This window comes from Danio aesculapii, chromosome 7 (assembly GCF_903798145.1).
Source record: "Danio aesculapii chromosome 7, fDanAes4.1, whole genome shotgun sequence".
Classification (NCBI taxonomy): domain Eukaryota; kingdom Metazoa; phylum Chordata; class Actinopteri; order Cypriniformes; family Danionidae; genus Danio; species Danio aesculapii.
Window position 1 is genome coordinate 37,759,913 of NC_079441.1, and position 23,590 is coordinate 37,783,502.

Below are 23,590 nucleotides of genomic sequence, written 5' to 3' on the forward strand. Positions count from 1 at the left end.
ATAATATCACTAATACTGAGATGGTTAAGGCGTTTTAGAATGACCAAAACAACATTTCAGAATTGATGTGCATCTTGGCGTTTCCATCAACCACATTTTATGGCCATATCCAAAATACACATAAAAATTGGTGGATGGAAAGTAGCTACTGACGAAGTCCCGGTCAAAGTCTGACAAAGTCCCATGCATAATAGTCTCTGCTGCTCCTTCCTTATTACAAATGGCTGGTGAAACACACATTGCAGCATAGGTTATTGCATCAAAAATCAGAAAAATTACAGGAATAAACACAGCACACGGTTGGCTATACTGTGGTGTTGTTGTGAAAATTAACTTTAAGAATCTCCATCTGTTAGTAATCGTCGTTTTCGTGTCATGATCAGTCCCGTGAGCCCCTACGATCCACTAGTGTCTAAAGGGAAAGGTGCATTCACATTTTTACCGGAACCGGCACTTCATATTTGGTGATGTACCGTATCGGCGTAGATGCGACGCTGAGTCAATAGTTTTAAACACGGTGCACTTTCAGATTTAAATCTCTGCTGGATGTTTTTATTCACTTGGTGCTGTGTTACACACTGCATGGAAGCTCGTTTTCAAAAAGCCATAATAGGGGCTCTTTAAAGATCAATAAAAGCTGTCGATATGTTTGTGATCTCGCATGTTTGTGATCTCGCATTTCAAATAATTGTAGTTTTTTTTTATTTATGAGTACTCTGTATGAAATCATACTAGACAGTTGAGGAGTGGCCACCTTATTAAGCTGCTGTGTGTACGTGACCTTTGAGACCACGGATCTCCAGCTAAAGATCTTCTCAGAACTTCATCCACTGAGGGGATTTTTGGTTTCCCAGAAACCAGAACACGTAAGATGGGGCTCATTAAAGCCAGATAATGACCTAGGTTTCTCTGTACTGCTGGCAGTAAGAGGATCAAAATGGGAAGAAAATCTGTTCTTCTGCAGAACAGGCCACTGCTTGCAGTAATGAGATACCTGAAAGGTCAGGTCATAAAGGGGAATGATGCAGTAATATAATGGTAGGCTGGAAAGGAAAGCCTATCGCTATAAAAGCAATATGGCTTTAGTTAGAGACAAGTGCATGTTTTGCTGTAGTGGAGTACAGAATTCTAATACTGTTTGACAGACTTCAGTTTAGGTGATGTTACTGTTTTGATCTCATAAATGCTTTGCCTTAGCACATCCTGTTTCTCTTCGTGATACTGAGTGTTCTTTTCCTTCACTGTGAATAAGACAGTGTCTACATCCGTGAACACTGCTATTACCGAGAATGAAATCTCGCTGCTTATCAATTGAAAGAGAAAATGCTGCTCCTTAAAGTGTGTTATTATACATCAAATAAAAGAATTCCTTTGAAAATGTAGCTGCAAACTTATTGTTTTAGCAATTTTGTTAAGCCGCTGAATACAACAGTGAACTTGAATAACAACTAATAAGATTAAATGCTAAGTGTCGGCTGATTAAGTGCAGCCACTTTAGACTGTAGCCAGACGTCTGCTGGCTTATGAAACCAGCCACAGTGTAGCTTAATATGGGCTCAGTATATCCAGGCCATATTGGAGTTTTTTTCTTTGTGTATGTGTCTATTTGTCTTTATTCTGTAAATGCCAAGTCTCATGTAGGGATGGAGCTTGTAACAGTAGCGATATTGTGAACATTTTTTTGTTGATGGTGTTAAATAAGATAAGATTAAAAATTGTGAATAGCTTGGTGATGTTAAAAGTTTGGCATATGAAGATGGAATACCAGTATCACAGATAGACAGTTGCTTAAGTGGTCACTGCTTGTTTCTAGATTATTTGTATCTAAACAGTGTAGATTTAGTATTAAACAAATTGTTGGTTTTAATAGCTATACAGCTGAATAGGTGCATTATTATAGCTTAATAATGAAATTTGATTATAAAATTGTCTAGTTTGCAAATTAAATTTTGGTTAATGTGTATGTTGATGAGCAGTTTAAATACATTTGATTAAATAATCCAAATTTGGTCATGGTTTTTGGGGGTTTTGGATGAATTAAAACTTGGAATTTTTGCCTTTCAAAGATTTTCCCTTTAAGTATCTTACAATGTCCATTTGTCTTTTGTACAGTGGTGGGTGATGCATGTGGATTCACATGTGTTAGCTTTTCTTTTGAGAAATAATCTGACTGTTTGTAGTTTGGAACAGATGGAAAATTGACAAGCCTGTGCTGCAGTGTTGTGGATGTTTTGCCCTCTAGGTTTCTACATAGGTCAAATGACTGAAAACATTAACTGTACAATTAACAGTACATTAGATTTTCAACATTTGCTTTCAATACATTCATCAAGCTGTTGTAAACTGTACATTCTAACATAGCCTAACATATTTTTTTCTCTTTTTTTTTAATATATATCCATTTGTGAGTAGTAGGGGTGGGCGGTACACCGGTGTCATAGTCATCACCGGTGTGACATTGCGCCATGACATGGATTTTCTAATACCGTCAATACTGTAATAAATCAATTATGCACCTTAAACGGCTGCATTTACATCAATAATAGCTAATTCTAGATAATAAGGCATTCAATTTTCTTCAAACGTTCAGTTGTGGTCTGAATACCTGTCCTCATACTACAGGGCTCGAAATTGCAACCATTTTGGTCGCATGAGCGCCCGAAATGTAATCTATGCGCCCTCATAATATATTTGGGAGCATTTGTGCGACTGAATATAATGGTTGTAGTGCGACCTGATTTGATTTTCTCTAAAAACTTGCTGAATTGCTCTACCCTGCTGCTCTATTGGTTCATATTAGCTGTCAATCACTCAACGCTTCCCGCTGTCAGATAACAGGGAGCTTTTGTTACTGCAGGAAATGCAAACGGCTGAAGAGTGAAAAGTGCACAGGTTTGCAAACCTCACCTAAAGTTATAATAATAATAATAGCGCAGATGACAGCGATCATAACATGAGGTAAATGTTGATCTGCCAGCTGAGATCAATCGAGTGTTTTCGGAGAAGGTGCCTGAATCTTGATGCGTTGCATTCACCGTGTGTTCAGCGCAAATGTCCGCTAAATATAAAGTCTAATACTGTACACATCATCGCCAAAGAAACTCGCCTTTACTAAGTTTACACTGAAACTACAGCTCCTAACAAAGAGCGGTATTGCGCCGGTTATCATCATGAGAATCCTGCTCTGTCTGCTTATAAATTGGTGCGGCTGACTTGCCTGCTTTATTCCACCAACACAGAGAAATGAAGATCAGCTCATAACGAGACTGAGCATTTACAATGACCCAAACCGAAGCTTTTAAAGAGTGATAGAAGTGAGACTTTCTTTTGTCTGTTCTTCCTTGAGATGTATTTTTTTTTGCTATTTAAAGTAATACCATGATATTATACCGTCACCGTTCAAAAGATGCAAAATACCGTGATATTAATTTTAGGTCATATCGCCCACCTCTAGTGAGTAGTCAGATTTAGGGCTGCACAATATATAGTTTCAGTTTTGATATCGCAATATGTTCATCTGAAATAGTCCCATTGCAAAGATATGCAATGTTGAGCTTAATTTGCAGTGGAATTTTTACATTTACATACACAAAACCATGAAGCATGCTCCGTTTATTTCACTTTCATATTTGCATTATTGCATATATCTATGCTTGTAGTTTGTTTATTGCATGTTATGCATGATACACTCTCCTACAGAATCATCCCAGCCAATCAAAATTAATACCTTCGGTAATGATCTTATTCTACATCCCTAATCCTACCCAATACCTAAGCTACCTTAATAACTATTAATAAGGAGCAAATTAGGAGTTTATTGAAGCAAAGTCAAAATGGTTTGCTAAGAGCGAGAACTGAACTGAAGTATAGCAAAGTATATTGCAATCTATATCGCAGAAAAACAAAATATTGCAATGTCAAATTTTTCCAATATCGTGCAGCCCTAGTCATTTTAAATAATTCGCCACAGGTCAACAGTTTTCATACTAAAATGGTCCCAACTCCTTTAATATTATAGAAAAATGCAAAAAAATAAAAACTGCTCAAAACAGACCATATGCCTAACCTGGTTCACTCTGAATACTATCATACATTTGTGCACACATAAAACAAACATAACAAATTTTACTTCAGTTTCTTCTTGTCAGTGTCACAGTGTGCGCATTCACGCTGATGACATACCTTGGACATGCCTGGTTTTGTTTCAAACAAGATGTATCATGTGGGCATCTAGAATATAGATCAGTGCACAGTGTTTCAGTCAATCTAGAGCGGGCGTGCCCAAACCTTTTTTTTGTATGAAGGACCAAAAACCAAATATCATTGAGAGCTGTGGGACAAAGGTAAATATACCAAATTATATTACGTTAAAGTTGCCATAGGTCATTTTCTAATATTTCAAAATAAACAGAAAACATCACTTTAAATCTTATTTTTTTTATTAATGATAACTTATTGCTATAAAAACATAAACAATCACATTTATAACACATATATTGGAGTTCAATGCTGAATAGACTAGTCAAGCAGGATCTGCCTTTGACTTGATTTGATCACCAAAGTCTCTGCATTGTGGGATGACAGCATGTACATTTAAACAAAATCTGATTCATTAACACAATTTGATTTGAAACATTTAATTTCAGTTAGATTTTAACAATAAACCAAACAAAGGGGTACATTCAATTTAAATTTAAATCTCAGATGGGATGATGGGCCAAATTAAAGGTTACCATGGGCCAACTTTGGTCTGTCCCTTAAAAACAGCAATAGACTGATCCAGGTTATTAGCTGGTCTAGCAAGTTGATTGGTCACAGCTGAATATTGAATCCCTGTATAGTAGGCAGCTTTTACGGATTGCCCAGAACATTAGTAGCTGTAGCTCTCATCCTCTGTCTGAGGAGTTAATCCTACTCCCTTCGGCTCGAAGGTTTCAGATGCTTTTTGGTAGGACAACACGTTACAGCAATATCCTTTTCCCATCATCTACTGTCTCTCTGAATAAATTGTAATATTTTATAAGGTACTTTTGTATGTGTATATGTGGGTATGTACAGTTGAAATTAGAATTATTAGCCCCTCTGAATTATTATTCCCCATGTTTATTTTTTCCCCCAATTTCTGTTTAACGGATAGAAGATTTTTTCAACACATTTCTAATCATAATAGTGTTAATAACTCATTTCTAATAACTGATTTATTTTATCTTTGCCATGATGACAGTAAATAATATTTGACTAGATATTTTTCAAGACACTTTTATACAGCTTAAAGTGACATTTAAAGGCTTAACTAGGTTAATTAGGTTAACTAGGCAGGTTAGGGTAATTAGGCAAGTTATTGTATAACGAAGGTTTTGTTCTGTAGACTATCAAAAAATATATAGCTTAAAAGGGCTAATAATTTTGACCTTAAAATGTTTTGTTTTTAATTATAAACTGCTTTTATTCTATCGGAAAGAAAACAAATAAGACTTTCTCCAGAAGAAAAAATATTATCAGACATGCTGTGAAAATTTCCTTGCTCTGTTAAACATCATTTGGGAAATATTTAAAAAGAACAAATAATTCAAATAGGGGCTAATAATTCTGACTTTAACTGTATATCAGTGATTTAATTGTTTGTACAGTATCTGATGCCAAACTTTGCTGCAAAAAGAATCTACCTACGGGTACCATTTAAGTCAACTCTCAACTAGTTTGAGCAGCATGGATCTAGAGGATGAGGGGGGTCTCAGACTCCATGTTAAATCCCTTTAACAACCAAGTTCATACAGCCTAATTAGTTTTTTTCATTGTGAGCCAAGGAAAGCCTGTATTCTGCTCTTCTAACTCTCATCTTTGTCAAGCACTTCTTATTCTTAGCTTTACTGAATCTGGCCACTGTAAGCATAGAGTGAGAGATGGGCAAAAATACTTTCTTCATGTGCATGCTGTCCCAAGGAACATTTTTTTTCTACAAAAAGAAGTGATTTAAATTTGAGGTCGTCATGACAGTGGTGTGGCGCTTGGGAGATTGAAAATGGGATTTTAATGAAAAAAAGAGAAATGAGATAAGAAACATGTTTTTTTAAATCCTAGCACAAAAGGGTCTCTATAGACATCAAGCTGATAACAATGTCTGATGGAAATGACTTCTTTTGTGACCCAGTAAGAAAACAAACAAGCCCAGTATTCCGCACGTAATCTCAGTGGAGATTATTTTAGCCATCAGATTAGTGATCATGGCACTCAGTGAGCATCTGATCGCCTCTGACAGTCATCTGTGTGGGTTTGTGGGTTGCTCCAGAGGATAATGCTGCAGCTATACTGACAGTGGGGAAGTGGGCGTTTGTTAATTGAGTCTCTCTCATTCTCTTTATTCCTCCCCCGTCTTTCTATCTGTCCTTCTTTCTCTGTCTAAGTCCCTGTCTGTCTTCATCTTTTTCAGCCTCCATCGATCTCTCATTATCGTCACTCTGTTTCTCTCAGAGGGGATCTCTGAGCAGACTAGCTGCAGGTACTTAATTTGTTTTCTGTTGATGAGATAAATCAGAACCGCAACTGAGAAAAGCATATGGTAATTCAATCTATGCTATTTTAGAGTTATACTTCTTTTTTCTTGGCGAAAAATCTTTTTTTTATATGGTAAGAAATACGCCAGGGTAGTCACAAGTCTACTGCGTTCCAGTCCCCTTAAAGAAAAAAAAAAACTCTCAGAACTCAACAGCATCATTCTGTTTAATAATTTTATACCGATATTTACCTTTTTTTTAAATTATTTTTTCGGGGTTTTCACCTTTAAATGTAGAGGACAGTAGAGATTATTGACAGGAAAGCATGGGGAGCAGAGAGAGGGCATGGATCGACATAGGACCGCGAGGCGGGAATCGAACTCGGGTGGCCGTGAGCACCGGAGTTCATGTGTCGACGCACTAACCACTACACCACTGGTGATATTAACAAATTTTGACAGTTAATGTGATTTACTTCATGATGTCAAAAGAATTCTTCTTTATGAAAGAAAGATTTGCAACAGTTACATCGCAGCATCTTTTGAGTCTAGATTATTATTGATCATTTTGCAAGTGTATTTTGAGGCCTGTGACTTTTAGAAGCCTTCAGGCCTAAGAAGTTGGATCGTTTTTAACTTTAATAACGGATAATATTATTGAATTGTTTTAACAATGAAGACTACACAGCATTAATTTATTACATTTGCATATTCAGTTAATGCATATCTGAATACAATCAGACTACTCTGAAAACAATAAAACACTGTTTAATTCATTTGTATCTTTATCTTTAGTGAATTTATTTACTTGTAAATTGTTTATTGCATTTTTTTTCAGATGCACTACCCTACAGCATCATTCCAAACAATCTAAAACTATTAATTCTTTCCAAATAGAGAGATTCAAGTCATCTGGTGAAATTGTATATACAGTATACACCCACTGGCCACTATATTAGGTACACCATACTAGTAATGGGTTGGACCCTCTTTTGCCTTCAGAACTGCCTTAATCCTTTGTGCCATAGACAACAAGGTACTGGAAATATTCCTCAGATATTTTGGTCCATGTTGACGTTGAGTCACGCAGTTGCTGCAGATTTGTTGGCTGCACATGCATGATGCGAATCTCCTGTTCATCCCAAATGTGCTCTATTGGATTGAGTTCTGGTGACTGTGGAGGCCATTTGAGTACAGTGAACTCATTGTCATGTTCAATAAAGCAGTCTGAGATGATTCGCGCTTTATGACTTGCTGTGTTATCCTGCTGGAAGTAGCCATCAGAAGATGGGTACACTGTGGTCATAAAGGGATGGACATGGTCCGCAACGGGCCCAAAGTGTGCCAAGAAAATATCCCCCACACCATGACACCACCACCACCAGCCTGAAATGTTAATACAAGGCAAGATGGATCCATGCTTTCATGTTGTTGATGCCAAATGCTGACCCTACCAGTCGATTGTCTGTAAACCCTAGAGATGGTTGTGCGTGAAAATCCCAGTAGATCAGCAGTTTCTGAAATACTCATACCAGCCCGTCTCGCACCAACAATCATGCCACATTCAGTCACTTAAATCAACTTTCTTCCCCATTCAGATGCTCTGTTTTAACTGCAGCAGATCGTTTAGACTACGTCTATATGCCTAAATGCATGGAGTTGCGGCCGTGTGATTGGCTGATTAGAAATTTGCGTTACCGAGCAGTTGGACAGGTGTACCTAATAAAGTGGTCGGTGAGTGTATATACCTCAGAATAAAAAAAAATTTGTTAGATTTTTATCCAATATCAATTTATTCTTTCCAGATCAGATGATCAAAGCTGATCAGATAATGCTAACAAAATGTATGATCATTCATTTATTTTTTGTTAAAATGTTGACTAATCGTCACTACTAAATGTATTCATAATTTGATCATTTGCTTTTTTTCTAACATCTGATGGTTATACTAAAACAAACACAACCTTGCAAACCCCTCTAAATCACACACAAAAATAATGTTAGCACTTTTTGTGCATAGATTGATTACAGTCATCAGAGTTTTACAAGCTTCATCCAGCCCCCACAAATGCATCATTGGGAACAATATAAAATAATCATCCTTTCATCTTTTACTCCTCAAATTTAAGGGTGCTGATTGGCTAAATTAGAAATCATATTTTGATTAAATCCTCAATCTGTAGTTGACTTAACTGCTGCAAAAGCCATCACTCCAGAACCTCTCTACAAAAAGGATGAAGCATATGTTTTACACAGATGATTTTCCATCATATCCATCATTTCCATCATATAATATATATATATATATATATATATATATATATATATATATATATATATATATATATATATATATAATTTTTTATTTATTTATTTATTTTTTAATTTTTACATTTATTTTATTTTTTATTATTTTTATTTCTGTACAGTTTTGTGTTATTTGTTGTGCAGGAAGGGGTGTGACCCAGCACCCTCTATTGGCCAACCTTCTCTGCCCATTATACAATTTTGTATGATTTCTGTCTGAACATGTTGATGTGTATGTTTTCTGTGTGTGAGTGGGTAAGCTAAAGGGTCCCAGCTGTAGTGAAGGGTGTGTGTAATGACTGCAGATTGGAGCATGTTTAAGAGTGAGTCAATGTGCCCTGCAGGTGCTGCTTTACCAGGAGCTCTCTCTGTCCTCCTACAGTCTGAACCATCACAAAAACACCTCCTTTCCTCTGCTTTGAGCAATGAAATGCCGCTTCCCTAAATTTTGACATTACATGAGCGAGATAGCGTGGATCACACCAAGCAGGTTCTGCTCCCATTTTTGTGGCTAAGCACTTAAATTAGAAGTGTGCAGTTTCGCGAGTCCTGTTCATTAGTGTGCTGATGCCGGTGTCTGTACAGTAAGTGCTCTTAAGGGATCGGGTAGATGCTCTTGAGAGAGAAAGCAGCAGTTCAGTGCTGTCAGAATACCTCATTTTAAAGCAATCCTACTGCATGGATGAAAGCGAGCTGGAACAAATGCGATCTCTCACACACACACACGCACACGCACACACACACACACACACACACACACAGAACTGTTACGGAAAGGACATCACTCAGTAACTGACACAAGAGAGACTGTGACTGAGTGTGAATTAATTATTCAAGCCTTTTCTGTACAACACAGATTACAAACACCGCTCTGTGTTTGTGTGTGGGGGTGAGAGAGAGATATTTGTGTAGATGTGAGCTGTGTGGATGACATGAGGCATGTGACCAACTCTGTATTGATGATAGCATTAACAATATTTGTCTTCTAAACTCTGCAGTCAAAAAAACATTATTTTTTGCTGATTGTTTAAACTACTTATTTAAAATGAGCTGAAACCACACAATTCCTGAGATTGTTTTTGGGGGGACAACTCAATTGTTTTATGTTTGATCCACAAAATTTGTTATGTTAACTTAATCTTAGATTTTAGATGGGATAACATGAATAAATTGTGTGGAACCCTGCATTTTTATATTACTGGATTGTAGGAACTCAGTAGGGCTGCACGTTATTTGAAAAAACGGGCTATGCAATTTGGCCTAAAATCAAAAACTTGATTAATTAAACATTTTAACTTGATTACGAATAATGAACAATTATTTTATTTGTTTGTTTTATTTTTTTGCCCTCATTGGTTACTGACAAGTTTTGTACAGTAAACATCCTCACATATTACAAGTGAGAGATTTCTAAATGAAGGGTACATTACTTGATTTTGAAATAATTGAAGAAAACACACTACTATGATTATTTATTGAACATCAACGTTGATCAACTGATATTAAAACACACATTGCCCAACAGTTACTTTTTCCTCATAAAATGGTTGGTATGCCATCTCAAGGCATTTCTGGGGCAGCTTCCAATCATCATCAATGTAGTGCAAAGTAAAGCTCAAGAATGGCTCATAGAATTGGTCAGATGTTCCTGCAAAGTTCAATTCAATTCACCATTATTTGTAAAGTGCTTTACAATGTTTGTGACAAAGCAGCTTCACATAAAAGATCATATTAAATTGAAATAGTGTTGTTCACTTTTCAAAGTTTATATTCAGTTCAGTTTAGCTCTGTTCAGTGTGGTTTAATAATCACCACTGATGTTTCAAACGCTGAAGAGCAAATCCATCGATGCGCAGCTCTACAGATCCCGAACCATGCAAGCTAGTGGCGACAGCGGAGAGGAAAAAACTTCACCAATTGGCGAAGGTGAAGAAAAAAACTGTTTTGGCCAAAGTGGCCGCAGAAGTATAAGTCAGCCTTAAAGACTTTACTTTTAGGCTGGTTTATACTTCTGCATTGAGTGATGCCTTGCACATAGCCATGCGTTTATACTTCTGCATGCTGTTTGTGCTGCTGGTTTTTATTTTACTCTGTATCCAGTTTCTTTGTAGTTGTTTGTATTTTCTGAATGCTACCTTAATGTACAAGCAGTTAATACTTGCTCCATCAATGGCAGGAACCGGTGTCGTGAAGTGTAGTTAAATTTTTTGGGAGGTACACATCAGCGTCAGCCACGGCGAGGGGTGAAGGCTGTGCCGGATAATACACGTGCGCTTGACATGATATTGCGATATAAATGCAATTTCAGCAGATGACTGGATTAGCTGGTAAAGAATTCATAATTTTAGATGGATAGGGATGATTCTGTAGGAGAGTGTTTCTGCATAAAATATCATTCAAAAAAATGACAAGCAAAGTTAAATACAACAGAAAACAGATGCAAATAAACAATGATTTATGATTTTCTAGCGAACAGCATTCAGAAGCAGAATTTTTAAAATCACCATATAATAATAATAATAGTAATAATAATCATAATCATAATAATCATAATAATAATAATAATAATAATAATAATAATAATAATAATAATAATAATAATAATAATCATAATAATCATAATAATAATAATAACACAAGCACTGTATTTTAATAATTATATAATGTACAATTCATCTTTAGCTACAAACAATTACTTTATTGTGTCCAAATGGCTAAATTTGCTTCAAATTCTTACATTCACAGAACACATGCAAATAATAAACTTTCACTCTTAAATTACTCCACTATGTTGTTAACTGAAATGTCTGGTCAGTTACATTCCGGACTCGCACATTGCGATATCGATGCTGTAACAAAATATTGTGCAGCCCTAAACCCAGCACAGCTCTTACAATTAAATCACACAGTTCTACGACAATGCTGCAAATAAGTTAATGAGAGCCAATTACAACCAGTTTTTACCAGTGACTGGAATAGTGACGCTATTAATAAATGGCCTTACTAACGGCGATACTTTTTTTTAGTAACGAGTAATGTATTAATTTACTGTTTCCCTCGTTACAACGCCATTACCGTTACTGACAATAAAATATGCACGTTACTATTATTGAGAACACTGAAGTGGTTTTCATGCGAGCGGCTTCTCAGCCAGCCATAAGACCTCTCTTTCTTTGGGGTGGGTTTGTGTGCGTGCGTGCGTGCATGTGTGTGTATTCAGGGCTGGGGCTGGACACATAACCAACCAACAATGATGATTGGTGTGTTTGTGAACGTGGTGTAACTAAGAATGTGATGATGAATGGATTAGACAGAGTACATTTTCATCGTTTTCATCAGAGTAGTGCGAGTGTTCACACACAAGTACACGCACAATCAATCGCACACACAAACGACCAGAAGTCAGAATGATGGCAAATCAAAGTTCAAAGGTAGCTTTTGCTAACTTGAAATAAAAGCACTACTTTTCCCTCGTTGAGGTGAAAGGCAAGAAAGTTTATGTATCGTGCAACTTATGCTAAGGAAAAAAAGAGTTCCTCTGCGTTGATGACAAGTAATTCTAATCTAATAAAGCGCCTCACATCGTTACATGCCACCACAAAATTAGTGGTTAAGAACGCAGGTGATAATATGAGTTTTGCTACCAAAGGAGGATGACTTATTACTCGGACAGAATTAAACAAAATAATATCTAATATCTATAAGTTCTAAACCATCTATTGTGTTTTATTGTGCAACTCTAGTAATGATAATATTTATAATGATATGTTGAATTTGATGGTTGTCTCTCACATTGTCCCTCAACAACATTAAAACGGTGTAGATTAGTGTACAATGTTCTATATTTATTTTATAATCATTTGACAAATTAGATTTTTTTTTTAAAGTTACGCATTAGTTATTTCCCTGGTAATTAGTTACTTTTATGATTATGTAACTCAGTTACTAACTTAGTTACTATTTGTGAGAAGTAACGATAACTAATTACTATTTTAAAGGAACATGCCCAACACTGGCTTTTTTACTGTTTCCTGTAGCTGATAAGCTGGTACTGAGTTTTTGCTAGTGCCAGCCATGGTAACTTTGGCCCTGATCTCTGTAAAAATTTGAGTTCACAGGCCGTCCTGGAACACAGTGTCCAAAACACTCCATTGTGAGAGATGCAGCAAACGCCGCCACATCACACTGCAGGTTTTCTGATATGCTGAAATATTTTTGACTGATTTGACTAGAGACTTCTAGAAGAGTGTTGTACTCTGGGCTCCGTGTGACACATTTTTATTGAAATCCATATAACCTGGCTTGCTCATAGTTGACTTCAACTTTTGACATTGAGAAGCAGAAACACCATTTATGCCAACTGAATGTATAAAGACTTTTTAAATATTTCTTCATCTAAATATTCAGGGTCTTTAAGATTAACAGGATTCTGCAATGTGGAAAATAGGAATCAAATTGTGGAAATGTGTGGTGGAACACAATTGACCTAGTTTTGAATCCACCTTTAGCGTAACCTGCTCTTCTTCCCCCTTATCATTACAGAAAATCATAGAGGCTTTTATTTTTCAATAAAAATGAATAAATTGTTTTAGCAGTGTATTTGTAGAAAGTATAGATAACGGGCTAAATGCACAGCTAGTGTTTTTCAGCCAATGATGAACTTCCAGTGAAAACTTTGTGACTATTTTCAATTTCATAAGGTTCTTTTTAAAGCATCAATGTTGTAATGTAATTACAATACGTTTAGTTAAACAGACTTAAGCATCCATTTGGTTGTTAAAGCGTAAAATAGACGCAAGACACCGTCATTAGCCATAGGCTAGCGCAGAAACTCCATTGAAAAAACTGGGGTAAAATTATTTTCCATATTTTAAAGACATGGTGCAGAAAAATATCATTTAATACAGTACTTCTTGTTTTGTCTGATACACACTTCATATCGTATCTCAGCCAGGCAGTGATGTTCGCTGTTTTTAAAAGAAATCTGATCTTAAATGCAGTGATTTTGTATGGGATGACAATTAACCAGAAGCCCTGGGGCTGGCTGGCTGAAATTAAAAGTCTGTGTGCATATACCCCGATTAGGTGAGAGGTAGGTGTAAAGAGGACTTTGTTGTCCCAATAAAATAGCACACATTTGACATATTCATATTTAAACTCAATATATATGATTTAACTACAAATATCTGGCATTCTTGTTTAGAGTATGAATACCATCTAATGTGTTACTACTGTAACTACGCAAAGTAGGGAAGCGCACTATTTATGCTTGTGCATTGGTCTTGCTGTCGTATAAAACCTTTTGTGCCACTTTTTGCAAAATTGTGTTCAATTATGGAAATTATATAAAGTATTGAAATATATTTTGCTTGTAAACTTACAAAATGGCGGCCCAGTGGGTAGCACTGTCAGTAGCAGTTGACATTTCTGTGTGGAGTTTGCATGTTCTTCCCGTGTTCGTGTGGGTTTCCTCCGGGTGCTCCGGTTTCCCCCACAGTCCAAAGACGTATAGGTGAATTGGGTAAGCTAAATTGGCCATAGTGTATGAGTGTGAATAAGTGTGTATACTGTAGGTGTTTCCCAGTGATGGGTTGCGGCCGGAAGGGCATCCGCTGTGTTAAACATATGCTGGATAAATTGGCGGTTCATTCCGCTGTGGCGACCCCTTATTAATAAAGGGACTAAGCCGAAAAGAAAATGAATGAATGAATGAATGAACTTACAAAATGAAAATAAAAGAGTGTCATGCATTCATGTGATTGTCACTTTTTTATTAAAAAATTTAATGAAATGTAGAACCACAGAATTCAGTAAAATTCATCAAATGGAAAACATTCAGAAAAAGTCCATTTTTTTAAATACCACATTTTTTGAGGCTGCAATTCTCAAGCATTGTACATTTAATGCACAGATAACAGCCAGTGCACAACCCTTTTCTTTCTGTGCAACTAAAAAGTAACAAGTTTGGAACACTGTTAACTGTTAACTGATAACTGTTCAAGTTTGGAACAGCAGGATTGACAGATGCTGAACCAAAAGGGAGCATCACTAAAGAGAGTACATTCTCCCTCTAGTGGAGACATTGTAGAACGCATTGTAATATGATTTTTACTGTTGCTTTCAGGTCACTGATCAGTACTAGATACAAAAAGAGTCTCCCGGCCTTTATTAAATTGTGGGATAGTGTGTTTGCATACGGTAGATGCTATACTTCAAATCCAGCCTGTACACAAACATTCATGTGATAATTATTTGTCAAAATGGACAAAAGGCCACAAGTAGAAAAAAGAAAGTGCAAATTGACTGCAGCATTTGTACATATCATATATTTAACAGATCTTTATCATAACATTGCATCTTTTTCCGCAAGTTTACGTGTGGTTAAAGTAAGAGGAGTGTGAAAAGGGAAGTACAGTAATAGACTTTCTCTTCATTTCTGTTGATTATAGCATAGCAGCTTGCATTCTTATGCACAGAAATCTAAAAGATCAAGATCATCTATTCTCTGTTAAACTGCAAGCCTTTGTGTTTGTGTATGTGTGCGTGTGTGTGGCTGTTCTTTACTAAAAATAGCTTCACACAGGACCCTGCCCGCAGTGAGAGCATGTTCCTGTGGACTGTAGCTCATATTCTATTTGAGGCCTTACCCGAACCAAGTGTTACCCCTGACCCATCTCTCTCTCTCTGCCACACACACACACACACACACACACACACACATAGACACACACAACACAAACACACACTCACATGAGGAAGTGTCACAACAGGAAGTAGGGGGTGTTGGGGAAGAAAGATTTAGCTGAGAGAGGCTCGAGCTGTGAGGGTCAGTTGCTGTCTACTTCAGCTGAGTGTGTGAGACTTAGCAGAGTCAATCTGGCAGGCCCGACAGAGAGAGAGACAAATGTGGGCTCACAGGAGGAAATGGGTCTTGCCCCCCACCCCTCCGCATCAACCGCACCACAGGTAAGACTGAACTTGCTCAACATGCTGCTTGTGTGTTCACGTGTTCATCTTTTGATGTGCTGCTGCTGGTGCCAGCTCTGATCTCCGATCAACATCATGAGAACATTCTGATGTGAAGGCTGTAAGGACTCTCTAGATTTCTAGAATATGCCTAAATCTGGACTGTCAGTGTGTCTTCAATACAACAGTTTGTGGATTTACCTAGTATTTCTTCAGATGGACTCTTTACGATCCCATGAAGCCAAAGGAGAAACAGTTAATGATGGAATGACAATGTGGTGGATGTAGTAATTGTGACTGTTACCCTTACACTGAAAACAAATATGATGGACTAATTTTAAGGTACGTGGTTGCAAGCAGTTTATATGGGCTGAATTTAAACCAACAGATTAAGTTGAACATTACTAAATTTAGACCCGAATTATGTTCCAAGTTTCTGAAAAATGTAAAAGTATGTTTTCACAGATCTTGAGGGTCTTATAATTGAGACCAAATAATAATAATAATACAAATTCAACACTCTTTAAGTATAAATATGTATTTTGTCAATTTCAATAGACATCAGATCAGAACAGTTGTACTTCCCGAACATTATACCAACATAAAATGCAAAAAAACACACAGGATTGCTGGTATAATCTTGAACTTTATTGTCCAATTCACAAACATTAAGATTGTAACATTTTAACTTGAATTTTGAGGTTTTTGTTGTATAGATCGACCTTGTTTATAACAAACTTTATCTTCATCTTCCTCATCACTCCACATAATGGCCACATCTAAGATATTTCCGTCTGCTATACGCTCAAGAACTTGAAGATCTGTATATTCTGCATGTGAAATAGTCTTTTATATTATAGTCTTTTTTTATATTACAAAGTTCAATCAGCATTACTGGAGATTTCATTTCAGAAACAGATCTTGAAGCCATTGTACATCCTGATGGACAGACATATTTGAAAAAGTCCTGATCTAAAGCTTGCAATGTTACAAAAGCTTTTATATTTTAATTAGTAAGTGCAATCTCTCTTTTTTACATAAAATTTTTAAATATTGGCAAACATATCAGTAAATGTGAATAAAAACATTGTGAATGTGGCTTACGGCTGTGTCTGGAGTGAAGTTATGCCATGCTGCTTTTGAGTGTAGTGGATTATTATTATTATTTTTTTTTTAATTACAACATGCAGAGCCTTACTGCTATTTGATTGGATGACAATCATCCACTCTCATGGACAGTAGGCTTCAGATGAAATGCTCAGGGACCACATAAACATGGGCTGACCTGTAATGTCTATTGTAATGGACACAGGGTCTGAAGGGGTTAATTTGTCTGTTTAAATTTAGCCAATATAAATTGTTTGTAAATAGAGCTGCACACTACATATCATTTCAGCATCGATATCGCAATGTGTGCATCGGCAATAGTCACATCGCAAAGATATGCAATGTTGAGTTGACTTTGCAGTATAATTTATCTTTTATCTTTACTTTGTTGCGTTTATCTATGCTTGTAGTTTGTTTATTGCATGTTACACATGATTCACTCCCCTACAAAATCATCCCAGTCAATCAAAATTAATACTTTCAGTAACACTTTAGGGACCAATTCTCAATATTAACTGGTCGCTTATTAACCTGCATGTTATTGAGATATTGACTGCTTATTAGGACTTATAAAGCACATGTTCTGTATGATCTTGTTCTACATCCCTAATCCTACCCAATACATAATCAACCTTAATATCTATCAATAAGGAGCAAACTAGGAGTTTATTGAAGCAAAAGTCTAAATGGTTTGCTAAGAGCGAAAACTGAACCTTTAAATAAAGTGTGACAGTTTTTTTCCAAGTAAAACAAAGTATATTGCAATATTTATTGCAGAAAAACTAAATATGGCAATGTCAAATTTTTTCATTATTGTGCAGCCCTATTTGCAACCACTTACCTTAAAAAATGTAGTAAATCCAATGAATCATTTGTTTTCAGTGCTCTTATATATTTTAGAAATGTAGCAGATAAGGATGTACTGCTAATACGGTTTCTGTGTACAGTATCTGCATCCACTTGCTGTTGTGTGACCGACTATCTTTACGAAATATAAGCTAGTTTAGTGACTTATTGCAGATTTGTTTGCAGAATGCAGCCATTATGTCAATTTAGGATTTTCATTTAATTTTACATGCATGCTTTTGTCCCAAACAAATGAATTGTTCCATTGACTTTACATTTTAGCAATCATGTATTCTTCAAGACCCCTGATTAGGCATGGGCAGGTTTGATAACCTTGGATAAAAATCAAGGTATAGTGATAACCGCTCTAAAATATGTTCTTTTAAAATGTCTGGATAAAATAACTTTTTCCCTCATTTAACAAAATAAATTTTGTTTTATGAAACATTTATAATATTTTGGAACAGTAAACATGTCAGGTTAAATAATTATACTTAATCATTGACTTCTGCTATCTTCATTAGTTTCAAAAATGCTATATATATATATACATATATATATATATATATATATATATATATATATATATATATATATATATATATATATATATATATATATATATTATATATATATATATATATATATATATATATATATATATATATATATAAACCTTACCTATACATTAGGAACAGTATAACAAAAAAATGAAAATCTTGGCTTTAAGACCGGTTATCGTCCTATGCCTAGCCCTGATCTTACCATTTCAATGTTATGCTGTGCTGCTAATAATGTGCATGTAAACATGAAGGCCGCTTTTGCTGCTCAGTCAGCCGATGTGCATTAACCGCCGTCCTTATGTGCGAGTAAACGCACTCTTTGTGTCTCGTATCCATTTATGGGCTGGTTGGCGTTTAGTTTCACTGGTTGGTTACTCTGTGTTCTTGAATGTTTTTTAGACCAGATGTAGATAACCACCAAACCGGCAAATGGAAACCATCTGTGACCACCAGCTCTTATCTCAGAATCTCCTCACACATAATGTGTCTTTGTGAGAGAGAAAAAGTGATGCGCAGTCACAAGAGATTTCTGTGTGTATATTAATAATACATTGTTCCACTTGTTGCATTTACTGTGGAAACGGAACGTCTGATGGTTGCTGTTGATTCCTACGTAATCTGTGCCTAATTTAGATGACACTAGATGACTCAAGGTAACCACAGTCACTTTCGTTGTTTGTAATTACTACAAAGGTATAACACACAGTCTGATGTTGTTAATTGTGTAAGTGTGAATACTTGGGTAAAAATATAAGCAATGTATTAGAAGCGTTGTAAGTGCAGAGGGAAAATACCCTCAGGTATGCAGTTGCTCAGTGTAACCACAAGGTGGCGATCCACTCTTAAGAGACATGCACAAAAATTTCCTTAGAAATTGTTTTAGATTTGATCCACTTGAATCTTGAATTAATATTCTTTACTTGAGCAGGTGCTGTAATTTAATGTGTGCTTATTTTTTGAGCTGTACATTTCTCACATTTTTGGTAGTGTGTTAGATCAGGCTGAATTCAGGTTACAGTGGATCCTACTTGTTACTCCTACACAGTTATATTTCCTACCCATCGTTACAGCTGTCCTATTTTCACCTCCTCTCTCCCTTCCTCCCTTTATATATCCTTCCCTGTAGCTCTTTCTCCCTCTCTCTTTCTCTCTTACACAAGCAAACATGTATTGCTAAGAGAAGAATAGCAGGAAACAATATCTGGTTTGTGGTCCAACTGTAATTGTGTACAACTTCTATTTTAGTGACATCATTTCCTTCCTTCATAGGAAGTGTGTAGTGAGTGTGAATAGCAGGTAAGGGGAGGGGTATGGGGTGGTGGTAGTGGTGGGGGGGGTTGATTCATTCGGCTGTCTTTTATATTTTGTTGACATAAGCATACATAAACATGCTATGATAAGGTGCTGACAATTCTCTCTGTGTACTTGCTGTTCCATCCACAGTAGTGTTATTTTAGTATTATTAAGCTTTTATTTTTATTTTTATGTCACAAATATTTGTTTAATTGAATGTTTAATAGTTTTAGTAGATAAATAGATAAAACGTTAATAAAATAAAATAAAATGCTATTTGATTTTTTTTTTAAATAATTCATAATTCGATAGGTGGGTAGATGGATGGATGGATGAATGGATGGGTGAATGGATGGGTAGATGGATAAGAAGATTGATGGATGGATGGATGAATGGGTGGATGGATGGGTGGGTGGGTTTGTGCATGGATGGATGGATGGGTGGGTTGATGGATGGATGGATAGATAGATAGATAGATAGATAGATAGATAGATAGATAGATAGATAGATAGATAGATAGATAGATAGATAGATAGATAGATAGATAGATAGATAGATAGATAGATGGAAGGATGGATAGATGGAAGGATGGATAGATGGAAGGATGGATAGATTGAAGGATGGATAGATGGATAGATGGAAGGATGGATAGATAGATAGATAGATGGATGGATGGATGGATGGATGGATGGATGGATGGATGGATAGATAGATAGATAGATAGATAGATAGATAGATAGATAGAGGTAGATGGATGGATGGATTGGTAGGTAGGTTGGTAGATAGATGGATGGATAGATAGATGGATAGATAGATAGATAGATAGATAGATAGATAGATAGATAGATAGATAGATAGATAGATGGAAGGATAGATGGAAGGATAGATGGAAGGATAGATGGAAGGATAGATGGAAAGATAGATAGATAGATAGATAGATAGATAGATAGATAGATAGATAGATAGATAGATAGATAGATAGATAGATAGATAGATAGATAGATAGATAGATGGATAAATAGATGGATAGATAGATGGAAGGATAGATGGAAGGATAGATGGAAGGATAGATAGATAGATAGATAGATAGATAGATAGATAGATGGAAGGATAGATGGAAGGATAGATAGATAGATAGATAGATAGATATTATTGTTTTAAATAGTTTGACTTATCTGTAATACATCTGGTCTATGTTGAGATGCTGTTCTGCATTGTAGCCTAGCAGTGAATCTTTATATAAAGGTGCAAAAGTAAAACCTTTAACTGACGCTAAGGGCTATACACACACACACTGATTTGCCAGAAATCAATAGCAACTGAGAACCCGGTGCCATCTTTCTTTCTGCCCTTTTCTTCTCAGGTTTTTTCCTTCTCTCCTTTTCTCAGTGTCAAACTACATTTATCCACTGATATAATAACCTCCTGCCTGATTCCGTATTACAATTGTCCTCATACAGCCACATTGTTTGTGTTTGTGTTTGTGTGTGTGTGTGTGTGTGTGTGTGTGTGTGTGTGTGTGTGTGTGTGTGTGTGCGTGCGCGCATGCAATGTTTTACAATTTGCTTCATACATGCTTCTGTGACCCAAGTTGTGCATCTTTTAGTTAGTTAAAATTGTTATGTAGTTCAACCATTAGTCTCAAACAAAACTAGATGGACTACTGATTTGGTCTGCCTACCATAAGCTTTTTATTATTTACATTGTCAGAATGAGAGCACGTTTTCACATAGAGCTTGTATCTTACAGACAGTAAAACAGTCAAAATGTCAAAAACAGTCAGGCATTTGGAGGGACAGCTACATGTGGGGTCCTAAGAATGAGTCTCTTTTTGAGTTTGACACTTCCTGGAGTGCAACCGGCAGTCAGAGCATATGTGTGTGCGCCTGCGTTGATGTGTGTCTATGTGTGTGTGTGTGAGTGCAAGTGACAGCCACCAAGAGAGGAGCAGGAGATGAGCTCTTGAGAAAGAGAGAGAGAGAACGACATGCAGAGAGGACTGGAGGAATATTCTCTGCTTAGACTGGGACTGTAAGAACTTCCTGAAAGAGAGAGAGAGAGAGAGAGGGAGGAAGGAAAGAGAGGAGGGGGAGAGGAATGCGGGGGTTTGCTTATAGGATTAAGTGTCTTGAAGGCGGAATGGGAAGCGGATCACACGTGGACGTCTGTGAGGATCTGCAAGACTGAGCGCTGTTGGTGTTGTCCTCCCTCTCTTTGCGAGAGGCGGAGAGCAGGATGGTGCGACCCTTCTCTGCTTGTCGTTCTTGCCATGAGGACTCTCTGACTCTGTGAGTTTGGGATTGGTTCACATTGTTTGATTGACGGCCGGGGCTCCTGATGGAGCAGGAGCTGGGAGCAGGTTCTCGGGACAGGGAAGAGGTCACAGCCTCTCTGGCCTCCACGTCCGCTTCTTCGTCCAACTCTGACATCCCATCCAAGCCTTTGCCCGAAGGGGAGAGAGTCGTGGTTAGTCGGCGGCACAGCAGCAGGACTTTTACTGGCTTACGACTTTTTGGAAGGAGGTGAGTGTGACACTTGATGACTGAGCTCATCCTGGTGCACTTGTGCTTGTCTGTGGGTAGATGTACAGATTGTGTATATATGAGAACTTGCGGAGTGTGTGTGTGTGTGTGTGTGTGTGTGCCGTGCTCAAGTTTCCATTCAGTGTTTCCATCTCAAAGCCAAGCCCTGTGCTGTGCGTTTACAATAACAACACATCGTGTCTGTAACACTGTGCGTATGTTACCTAGCCAGACTGTGCTCGCTGACAGTTTGTATTGTGTTTGGCTTGGACTGAGTTCTCTTTACAATACAATGCTTAACATATATAAGTACACCCCTCACAAATCTCTCATTTTAATGAATATTTTCTATAGGAAGCTCTACAATATTAGATTTGAGCATATACATTAGTTTAGTCAATACTGAAGCCAAATCTGGAGCTTATCTAACAAAATAACTTCTGATAACGATGTAAAAAATTAATAGGCCAAATTTATATGTTAGAGAAAATATTAAATGATTTTTATTTTTCAAAAAAAAAAAAAAAAAAGAAAAGCAAAAACCAAGAGAAACAAATTCTATAAAAACGTTGTTGAAATTTTTACATTTTTTTCAATATTTTGCATGAATTTAAATGTAGTATGTTTCAGTTTTTTTAAGATGTTTTGTGACTAAAGTAATATTTTAATAGATATATCTGTTTTATTCAAATGCACCAAAATACATTGCTTATATTCACTGAGAAAAGGATAAAAATATTCACTTTTAAAATGAGCTGTACTCAGTTATGCTGAGCACTGTAACTAATTGATAGAATTGCAAGTAATCATCAACAGATTTGGTTGTAGGCTACTTATGGATCACATTGAAAATGTTTGCTAGTCATATCATTTTATAGCAGTGGATAACACATATTGCATGGCGAGAGCGGGGCATTCAGAATGTGTTGCTGCACAACTAAGCTTGTTCTAAGTAGAAGAACTGCTTATGCAAAAGATGCCTTGGCCCATTATGCTTTTTTCACGACAAAACGAGCGTTTTATGATTTCCATTGTAAATCGATTCTGTTTTGCATTTAGGCTTGTCCTTTCAACATGCAAGTCAATTTGCTCAGCTTTATACCAGTTAACTTTTAGTATAAGTGCTTAATAGATGCATGTTTAGTTTAGTATGTGCTTATCTGAATACCTTTTTTTATTTAGTGATTTTAACTTCACATGGTCATTGAAGTAAAAATGTACATGGCAAGTAATCAGTTTAAATTGTAACTCTTTTAAGACATAATATATACAGTTATCCTATCTCTAATAGCACATAACCATTAGAGATATATTTAGATCGCACTTTTTGGAGAAGAGCTTTTAGTAGGAAGTGAAAGAACAGTTTTGGAAATAATGACTTTAAAGTAAATTAAATATTTATTTTTATTAATCTCTGGTTCAGGATGTGTGTTCTGGTGTCTATTATGTCCTTCCGTAGTTGATACAGTTGGATTTACAGATGCTTTTAAATG